This window comes from Lathyrus oleraceus, chromosome 1 (genome assembly GCF_024323335.1).
Source record: "Lathyrus oleraceus cultivar Zhongwan6 chromosome 1, CAAS_Psat_ZW6_1.0, whole genome shotgun sequence".
Lineage (NCBI taxonomy): Eukaryota > Viridiplantae > Streptophyta > Magnoliopsida > Fabales > Fabaceae > Lathyrus > Lathyrus oleraceus.
The window spans coordinates 409,011,570-409,022,354 of record NC_066579.1 but is presented as its reverse complement, the minus strand read 5'-3'; positions in this window follow the sequence as shown (position 1 = coordinate 409,022,354).

Below are 10,785 nucleotides of genomic sequence, written 5' to 3'. Positions count from 1 at the left end.
CCTTCCCAGAACTTCGATGTAAATCTAGGATCTCTGTCCGAAACAATACTCGACGGAATACCATGCAAACTTACAATTTTCTCAATATACAACTCAGCTAATCTCTCTAACGGATAATCCATTCTGATCGGAATGAAATGAGCCGATTTTGTCAATCTGTCAACAATCACCCAAATAGCTTCAAAATTCTTAATTGTCCTCGGTAAACCAGAAACAAAATCCATACTGATACTATCCCACTTCCACTCTGGAATAGCCAACGGTTGCATTAGCCCAGACGGCTTCTGATGCTCAATCTTTGACTTCTGACAAGTCAAACAGGAATAAACAAAACTCGCAATTTCTCTTTTCATTCCCGGCCACCAAAATAACCTTTTCAAATCATGATACATCTTCGTAGCCCCAGGATGAATACTCAGGCCACTACGATGTCCTTCCTCAAGAATACTCTTCTTAAGTTCGGTAACATCCGGAATACACATCCGATTACCAAATTTCAAAATACCATTCTCATCAACTCTGAATTCACCACCTTGACCTTGATTCACTAGAGTCAACTTATCAACCAAAAGCACATCGGATTTCTGACCCTCTCTAATCTCATCCAGAATACCACTCGTTAACTTCAACATTCCCAATTTAACACTATTGTGAGTACTCTCACACACCAAACTCAAGTCTCTAAACTGCTCAATTAAATCCAATTCCTTAACCATTAACATAGACATATGCAATAATTTCCGACTCAATGCATCAGCCACTACGTTTGCTTTACCCGGATGGTAATTCAAACCAAAGTCATAATCCTTCAGAAACTCTAACCATCTCCTCTGTCTCATATTCAGCTCTTTCTGATCAAACAAATACTTTAAACTTTTATGGTCACTGAAAACCTCAAATCTTGACCCGTACAAGTAATGCCTCCATAACTTCAGAACAAATACCATAGCTGCCAACTCTACATCGTGTGTCGGATAGTTCCTCTCATGAACCCTCAGTTGTCTCGAAGCCTAAGCTACAACCTGCTTATTCTGCATCAAAACACCACCCAAACCCAACAATGAAGCATCACAGTAAACCTCAAATGGTTCCGATGGACTTGGTAATATCAGAATAGGAGCAGTAGTTAACCTTCTCTTTAACTCTTGGAAACCTTCTTCACATTTTGAGTCCCAAACAAACGCTTGCCCCTTTCTAGTCAACATCGTCAACGGTAACGCCAACTTAGAAAATCCCTCAATGAATTTCCTATAATAACCTGCAAGTCCAAGAAAACTCCTTATCTCAGGAACCGACTTCGGAGCTTCCCACTTAGATACTGCTTCTATCTTAGAAGGATCAACAACAATACCACCTCTTGAAACCACATGACCAAGAAAACTAACCTCTTCTAACCAAAATTCACACTTGGACAGTTTAGCAAATAACTTCTTTTCTCGTAGAACTCCTAAAACCACTCTCAAATGTTCAGCATGCTCTTCTTCAGATTTCGAATACACCAAAATATCGTCAATAAACACCACAACAAACTTGTCTAGGTACGGATGGAAAATCCTATTCATATACTCCATAAATACCCCAGGCGCATTCGTTACACCAAAAGGCATTACAGAATACTCAAAATGTCCATACCTGGTTCTGAAAGCAGTCTTCTGAATATCCTCAGTTTTCACACGTATCTGATGATACCCCGATCTCAAATCTATTTTGCTGAACACACTCGCACCAACCAACTGATCCATCAAATCATCAATCCTCGGCAAAGGATACCGATTCTTGATCGTCACTTTATTCAGTTGCCTGTAGTCCACACACAACCTCATAGTACCTTCTTTCTTCTTAACCAATAACACTGGTGCGCCCTACGGCGACACACTCGGACGAATAAATTTCTTATCCAACAGATCTTCCAATTGACTCTTCAATTCAGTTAACTCAACAGCAGACATACGGTACGGAGCCATCGACACCGGCCTAGTACCAGGTACCAAATCAATCGTGAACTCAACTTCACGCTCTGGCGGTAATTCATTCACTTCTTCAGGAAACACATCAGGAAAATCACACACCACAGCTAGATCGCAAATCACCTGTTTATCTTTAGCCTCCAAAGTCGCTAACAGCATAAACAACTCTGCCCCATCTGCTACTGCCTCATTCACCTGCCTTGCTGATAGAAACAAACTCTTTCCTTCCTCAATCTCAGGAAAAATCATAGTCTTATCAAAACAGTTGATATAAACTCGGTTAAACACCAACCAGTTCATACCCAGGATAACATCAATCTGCACTAGTGGAAGACACACGAGGTCCATCCCAAAGTCTCTACCAAAAATACTCAAAGGGCAATTTAAACAAACTGAAGTAGTAGTCACTGAACCCTTCGCAGGAGTATCAATCACCATACTCCCATGCATCTCAGATATCTCTAATTTAAGTTTCACAGCACAATCCAAAGATATAAAGGAATGAGTCGCACCTGTGTCAATAATAGCTATAAGAGGAAAGCCATTAATATAACACGTACCTCGGATCAAACGATCATCTGCAGAAGTCTCAGAACCCGATAAAGCAAAGACCTTGCCTCCCGACTGGTTCTCTTTCTTCGGCTTAGGACATTGTGGACTGATATGACCCACCTCTCCACAGTTGAAACAAGTCATAGTCTTCAACCGGCACTCTGCAGCCAAGTGACCACCTTTTCCACACTTGAAACACTTCTTCTCAGCACTGGTACACTCATGGATACGATGTCCAGCCTGGCCACATCTGTAACACTTAGCAGGGGCACTGGAGTCTCCCCCACTAGGTCTCTTCATCCCACTCTGTCTCTGGAAACCTTTGCCAGCTGCATACGGTTTCCCACGATCATTCTGATTCTTGCCTTTCCTATCAACCCTCTGCTGATAGCTCTCTGCTCTGGCCTTGGTATCCTGTTCAAAAATCCTGCAACAGTCAACCAAGTCAGAAAACACTCTAATCCGCTGATACCCAATAGCCTCCTTGATCTCGGGACGTAACCCATTCTCAAACTTCACACATTTTGAAAATTCCCCAGTAGCCTCATCATAGGGAGTGTAATACTTCGACAGCTCTGTGAACTTAGCAGCATACTCAGTAACAGACCGGTTGCCCTGCTTCAATTCTAAGAACTCTATCTCTTTCTTTCCTCTGACATCCTCTGGAAAGTACTTCCTCAGGAATCTCTCTCTGAACACCGCCCAAGTGATCTCAGCACTCCCAGCAGCTTCCAACTCAGTGCGGGTAGCAACCCACCAATCATCTGCTTCCTCTGACAGCATATGCGTACCGAACCTGACCTTCTGGTTATCGGCACACTCAGTCACTCGGAAGATCCTCTCGATCTCCTTCAACCACTTCTGAGCACCATCTGGATCGTATGCTCCCTTAAACATTGGAGGATTGTTCTTCTGGAACTCACTCAGTTGACGAGCAGCTCCCAATCCCACAACATTCGGATTCCCTCCAAGTACTCCAGCTAGCATACCCAGAGCCTCAGCAATCGCAGCATCGTCTCTACCTCTTCCAGCCATCTCTATTCTGAAAACCCAACAAGCTAAAACAATAAGTACTGATAGGGTTACACAACACCTATCACGTACAGGGAAACAGAATAATTACGACTCGACTCGACCGACCATGCTCTAATACCACTAATGTAACACCCTTCTAAAATACCCCAATAATTAATTAATTCAACAAAATATAAATCAGAGTAGATGTGCAATTTAAGGGTGTCACACTTGACACTTCACACCATTCACCATAATAACTTGTCATGCTCATTTATTAATCAAAATAAAACATTGCACAATTCGCAGCGGATAGAGATCTAATCAATCATGCAAACCATGTAACACATTACATGTAAAGTTGTTCAACAACCAAAATGAAAACAAAGTAAAACATCCTGTCCCGATGTTACATCTACCAGAGCATGACCCACTAAGGAACTACACTAGACTCCAAGCACTAGCTTCTACTCAATCACTGCTCGTTACCTGAAACATAGTTGTAAGGGTGAGTTCCTCAATCGATATAATAAGCATTATAAAATATCATGTAATGCTAAGTAATTTAACACATTTCATCACCCAAATCAGATCACACATTCAGCAATGGCAACATCAACTCAAAATCATAATCATACTCAACCCAACACAAAACACACGTATAATATTGGAATACGTCCATTCATATTATACGCCATACATACATTATGCAATGAGACTCCATGCATGCGGTACCGATTATTCGTGAACACATAGTTCAACCTCACCGATCAAATCCAGATACGGCTACCAAGCTCACTAGTCCCACTCATTTGAGACCTAGTGACTCACTCACTAATTCCTCACCATGGGAATTAGCTACCACCCCAAGGGCTATGCTATGCACGCTAAATCACCTAGCATGCAAACATCAACAACAATCCACAATAACTCACTCACTAATTCCTCACCATGGGAATTAGCTACCACCATAAAGGCCATACTATGCACGCTAAATCACCTAGCTTGCAACCATCAACAACAATCCACAATGGACATATGCTCACACTCTAAGCCATAAACAGTCCATCCACAATTGCATACATAACAGATACATTCACAGCATTATGCATACCATCATACATCATCAGCATATTTATCACAGAATCATATTCATATCATGCCAAATAATAAATCACAGTATTAGCACACTCTACTAATACCTATACTGCTCAAAACAACGGGAAATGATCCCTACTATATCATACACCAATATAGGCCAAACGTCAAATATGTACACAATATTTGAATATCAATTTTCCACTTTCCAAACAGTGTTAACCGGTTAACGCCCTGGGTTAACCGGTTAACGCAACACAGAACACGCTTCCTGGCACATTTTAACAGTGTTAACCGGTTAACACCCTGGGTTAACCGGTTAACGCAAGACAGACATCAATTTCTCATAATTCATAACAGTATTAACCGGTTAACACCCTGGGTTAACCGGTTAACGCAAGACAGAAAGCTGTTCCTGCGCTAACACGAACAAAATGCAGAATCCCCCGCATTTTTCGCCGTCGGAGGACTTCCGGACCTCCGATTTCAATTCCGTAAAAAGCTACACGTCCAGAAATTTACGATTCACCCACATATAGATTCAATTACAGTTTTAACATAACTTATTCATCACCATTTACAGCATTCCTCATCCCAATTAGGGTCAATTCAATGGCTTATTACTACCCATTACATGTTAACCCATAATACCCATTAAACGACGATAAACCCCCTTACCTGAGTTAATCCGGCAATCCTTTAGCTTCAAGCTTTTCCCTTCTTCAACCCTTGTTCTCTTGCTCTTCCTCTTTGCCCTTTTCTCACTTTCTGTCGCTTCTCTGGTTTTCACGTGAAAAACCCTTTTTACCAAATGGAACTCTTTATATATATTCCAACTTATAATTCCAATAATAATAATCCAATAATATTCCAATTATTTAATTAAATTAATAAATATACTAATAATAATATATATGAATGGTTTATCTAAATAATACCTTCTCATTCATATTATCATCATAATATACTATTAAACTTAAATTAAATAATTATCATATTTTATCGGGGTGTTACAACCACCACATAAACATTAACATTGATTTTTTGGGTCACTTTGAACGAGTCATACTTGCGTGGTTGCAGATCGCTGTAAGTACTAACCAGAAACCTCTCGTTACGTAAAAACACCTTCACCGTCTCCTACATTGAAAGCTTTAATCCTTCTGCATTTATCAGCAGTTGTCTTATTCTGCCCAATAGCCTTTAACTTAGCCTTGACAACTTCTTTAATAGTTACCATCTCCTCAACCATATTCTCAGCAGCCACACTAACTCCAGTCACCTTAGGCAACTTAACCTAATCAATCACATGTTTAGGAACAAAAGTATAATCCAGAGAAAATGGTGATTTCCATGTAGCTGAATGCACAACGTTGTTGTAAGAAAATTCGACATGAGGCAAAACTAAATCCCATTATTTTGGCTTGTCCCCGCAAACACTTCGAATCATATTCCCCAAAGTTCTATTAGTTACCTTAGTTTATCCATTTGTTTGAGGATGAGTTATAAAACTCCTGTTCAGCGCAGTTTTAAACAATCTCCAGAGAGTAATCCATAAATGATTGAGAAATTTGATGTCCTTGTCTGAAGTAATTAATGTAGGAGCCACGTGAAGACGCACAACCTCCATGAAAAATAGTTTGGTTATGTTGGACGCATTAACATTCTTCTTATAAGTAATGAAGTGTATCATCTTGGAGAATCTTTTTAATATAACAAACACAAAATCTACACCTCTATGTGTAAGAGGTAAGCCCAACATAAAATCCATGGCTAAATCTTGCCAAATATCATTAGTAATATGTAAAGGCATATAAAGATCAATATTTTGATATTGACAAGTATAACATCTCCTGATTATAACAGTGGCACCCCTCCTTAAGTGTGGTCAATAATATCTTTCCTCTAGGCTAACAATGGTCTTATCTCTACCCAGATGATTGCTAAGATCACCACCATGCAGATCTCATATTAACTTCTCTTTTAAGGACGAGCAAGGAATGCATAATCGACCCCCTTTAAAAAAGATAACCATCTCGAATATGAAAATTTGCACAAGAATGCTCTCCACTGCACTTGGCCCATAAATTCTTGAATTCAACATCACTTTCATACGACTCTTTCAGGCACTTAAAGCCTACTATTTCTTGCGCTAAGGTAATTAGTAAGGAGGCCTTGCTACTTAATGTGCCAGCTACCTTGTTAAGAGCTCTTGACTTATGCTGAATAATAAAAGGAAATTTATGCAAAAAACTTACCCATTGAGCATTCATCTCACCTTCTGGATGTCAAGAAACTTCAAAGCTTGATGGTCAGTAAACAAAATGAACTCCTTCTAAACCAGATAATGTTCCCACTGGCATAGAGCTCTAAAGACTGCATAAAATTCATGATCATAAGTACTTTATTTCTAGCGAACATCACTTAATTTCTTGCTAGAAAAAGGCCTCTGGTTTCTTATCTTGAGACAACATGACTCCGATTCCCACTCCACTAGCATCACATTCAACTTGGAACACCTTGTCAAAATTAGGAAGTGTTAATACTGGGGAGGTACATAGCTTCTCCTTAATCAATGTGAAACTCTGCTTCTGCTCAAACCCCCAATTGAACTTCCCTTTTTTTAAACATTTAGTAATAGGTGCAGTGATAACCCTTAAGTCCTTGATAAACCTCCTATAAAAGGTAGTCATACCACGAAAGTTATGAACCTCAGTCACTGATTTAGGCGAAGGCTAATCCCTGATAGCACTAACCTTATCTTCATTATCCTGAATCCTTTCTTCACCAATAACAAAGCCTAGGAAGAGTAATTTGTTGGTGTTGAATGTACACTTTTTTAGATTAATGTACAACCGTTTCTCCTGTAATACTTGCAACGCCTGATTCAAATGCTCCAAATCAATGTTTTAACATCCGGACCGGAAATCGAACCGATGAAACTTGAGGTTTAAGGTTTAATTAGTTCAACCGGTTAAACCTACGGTCAAAACGTTTATTAAATAACTAATAATATGAAATTAAAATAGATATGTCACACATAATCATACGTTCACAACTTGATAAAATAAATATTTCAAAAATCTATTACAAAGTTAATACAACAATATCGATAATATATATAATAACATAACATAGTTCTACACTTCATTTCAACTTTCATTTAATAATAATTTGACCAAATTAAAGAATTACTATAAAATAAGTTAAACTAATTCAAACCAATATTAAAATAATAGAATATAATAACTAAAATAAAATTCAAATAATTAAGAATATCTATATTAAATAAGATAGACTACTAAAAATAAATAATACATTATACTTCATTAAACAGCAAAAAAATGAATTTGAGTTGAACTACGACAAACAAGTCTTAGTTGGCAACAACATACAATATTGACTTGAACGACAATCAATATTATGTTTGATATCACTACGTTTAAAAGAGACAACGTGATGATGATGGAATATGGTTGAAAGAAAAACTATAATTGAGTGACAAAATATAGAAGTTTGTATGGGGAATGTATGTTAAGTTTTAATATTGACATATTGAATTTTAAAAAAAAAATAAAAAATGTTAATTTGATGCATTTTTTTAACCAAGCGGTTCTACAAAACCGGCTTCGGTTCTTTGATTCGAATGGTTTTGGATGATTCAATTCAGTTTTTTTTATTTTACTTCGATTTTGATCCATTAACAGTTTTGAAAGGTTGACCCAACCAGATTCATCTCCGGTTCTCGGTCCAACCAGTTGAATCGGCCGGTTCGGTCCAGTTTTTAAAACATTGCTTCAAACGCTCTTTCTTTGTCTTACTATAAATTAGAATATCATCAAAATAAACCGCTACGAAAGAATCAGTAAATGAACTCAGAACCTGATTCATCAATCTCATAAAGGTGCTAGGGGCGTTTGACAACCCAAAAGGAATCACCAACCACTCATACAATTCATCTTTTCTCTTGAAAGTTGTTTTCCATTCGTCCTCGGGTCTGATTCTGATATGATGATATCCACTACATAGATCTATCTTGGATAACACCTTAGAACATGTCAACTCGTCAAGCATGTCTTCCAAACATGAAATTGGGAATCGATACTTGATAGTTATCTTATTAACGGATCTACTATCAATACACATTCACCACTGATTTCCCTTCCTAAGAACTAGAAGGGCTGGTACTGCATATGGACTCATGATCTCACAAATGAATTCTTTCTTCAACAAATCCTTAATCTTATCCCTTAGAGTTTAATTCTCCTTAGGGCTTAACCGATGGTGTATGGCTTTTCATGGGCTCTATCAATTTCCACGACATCAAGTTCTCTGTGCTGCCATTATCCACGACCAGATTACACACTTTGTTCTTGATAGAATAATGTGTTTTGAACAAACTCTTGTGTTTCCCTTCATCTTTGAATGCTAGTAAAATTCTCTATAATACAAAATTTACACCACTCATCAGATTCTTTCTCTGCAAACTCAACCTCTGCATATTCATCGTTCTCAACTGTAGTTCCTTCTATTTCATCCTTCTCTACCCTTTCTTCCACAACAACATTGACTCTCCTTATTGGATAAACATTTGATAAGTGACATTTTCCATTACAACGATAACACATGTCTTCAGTGGGTTTAGTATGTGGATTATTCTGCCTTTGGACTAGTGTTTTACCCTACTACACACTGCTAGAGCTGCTAGCTCCCTTATTTCCACGGTTGAAATTCTTGGTTGTTTCACTCTTTTCCTTGTCACCTTCTGATTCAGAGTTATTTTGGGGGTGAATACCTTCTAAAAGATGAGAAATTTATAGGGGATTTATCCATAAATTCCGCCTTCAAAGCTAGGCTAGATGCCTCAACCATGGTTCATACAACCTATAAACCTATATTCTCCTACATGGATCCCTATAAGCCACTGATGTATCGAGCCACTTTCTGGCACTCTGATTCTCCCAATTCATTGCGCTTAGAAAACATAGGAACTCAACTGTGTATTATGTCACAATTATCTTGCCCTGACAATAATCAATATACATCTTATAAAGGATTTGTTCATAATCCCCTGGTAAAAACCACTCCAACATCAATTGCTTCATTCTTCGTCAAGTTCTGACTAGCCCCTTCCTTTGCCTCTGCCTCTGGACAACAAGTTTATCCCACCAGACAGCAGCAATACTCTTCAGTATGATCGCCACCATTTTAACTTGCTTATTCTCAAGGACGCCCATAACGTCAAAGAATCTATGAACATCGATCTGCCAATTGAAAAACTCTTCCACTCCTATCGTTCCGTAGAACAATGGAATATCAACCTTCACTCGATAGTTATAGTTATACTATTGATTCCCAAGATCAATTGCCTCCTTGTATGATTCTTCTTCTTCAGAACTCAAATTTTCAGCAATAACGACACAATTGTTTCCACCTCGTGGAACCCTAATATGTTATCCTCCCTTGTCTCTTCGTTGATTCCCGTTTTTGTTCGCATTGTTCACTTGATTTGCTAAAGTCGTTATTTGTCCAGTTAAAGTAGTTAGAGTCATGGTAAAAGCTGTTGTAATTTTCCCAAGATCTGTTCTAGTCACTGGTTGATCTTCCATGGTTGATCAAACTACGAAAAGAAACAGGAGAAAACCTGCTCTGATGCCACCTGATGGATTAGCAAACGCTAAACCTAGGATGAAAGCTAAGGTTTGCAAGCGACAAATATGCTAGTTGAAACTTTGGAATCCACCGGATAGAGAAAAGTATTGATATTATTATGATAAAAGATAATCATGATAGTCACTTCCAAAAGTGTTTAAATACAAGGAAAAAACCATAATGGGCTTAAAGAAACCTTAATCGACTTTTAGTCCAAAACAAAAATAATAGAAATCTGCGTAAAATATTAAAATGTTTTCCGACCCATGACTTCTTTTTCAATACACGCAACTAGCCTTCCTACACCATAAAGGTGAATAAGTAAGGTTTCATGGATTCAAATTCGTACTCATTTTGCAATTAAATTAAATGTCTCTACATAACTATCAATTGAACTGACTTAACAATTTTTTTTTTAAATTTCTTCCATTACTATATATATATTTTTAAATATACATATAATATTGTGACATTAATGAATCTTAAATATTTTGTTATACAT